Source organism: Chrysochloris asiatica, unplaced genomic scaffold (genome assembly GCF_000296735.1).
Source record: "Chrysochloris asiatica unplaced genomic scaffold, ChrAsi1.0 scaffold00112, whole genome shotgun sequence".
Classification (NCBI taxonomy): Eukaryota; Metazoa; Chordata; class Mammalia; order Afrosoricida; family Chrysochloridae; genus Chrysochloris; species Chrysochloris asiatica.
In genome coordinates, this window is record NW_006408630.1 from 8287758 (window position 1) to 8288749 (window position 992).

The window sequence follows — 992 nt, forward strand, 5'->3', positions numbered from 1 at the left end:
CCACACCTTTATCTCTGTGGTTCTGCCAGGCATCTGTGGCCGCTTGGATCCTTCCCCCACTTGGTCTCACCCAAGATGGCAGCTCCTTGATCAGCTGAACATCTCGAATTAGAAAGCAATGGATTTCTTGCTTCTGCCACAAATTCCCCCAGCTCTAAGCCTTCCACCAACCTTCTAAATATTCCTTTGTATGTGGTTCAGAGTTCTGGGACCATTCCCTGAGCCTGCTTGGTCAGGTATTCTGTGTTGTTGCTGGCGGAACTCTTTACTGCACTTCCACCTGATCCGCCATCTTGTTTTTTCCTCTGCCTCCATCTTTGGCATTGCTGCGTCTCTGGATAGGGTCCCACACTCTATTTCTGCTCTACTCCCTTGATGGTCCCAGGGTCCTCCACTCCAGGACTATAAGATCAACCACTCACCCCTTTTTGCTACAAAACTCCTACCTTTACAGTTGTAATAATTGTAATTAGCCATGATAACAATTACTCACTACTGAATCATGAGAGTCTTGTCCCCATCTCCTTTCACCAAACCTGTCAAACTGGATGAAAACTACTCAGTGGGGATTCTACCTCTGCATCCCCACCCCCGCACACTCTGAATCTAAACTCTTTCCTGAAAACTTGTAAGCTGGTCACTTCATGCCTTTACAGCCCCTCCCCTCCCTTTTTTAGGTAGCCAATGTCTAAGTTGCCCATCCCTATCAACCTTGTATACTGAGGGGAATGGAATGATCCTCACTGTAAAGCTTCTTTCCCTCTTGGTTGGTATTTTAAGCTACTACATCCACAAGTGGTGCCTAACAACAACATCTATAAGTATAGGTCAAGTTCATCAAATTGTAGTGATTTACACTTGTTTTCTTTAAAAAAAAAAAAATTATATATATGTTGATGTTGTTGTCAGGTGCCATCAAGTCGGAACTGACTCATAGCGACCCCATGCACAGAAGAACGAAACAATGTCTGATCCTGGGCCAACCTCACTAC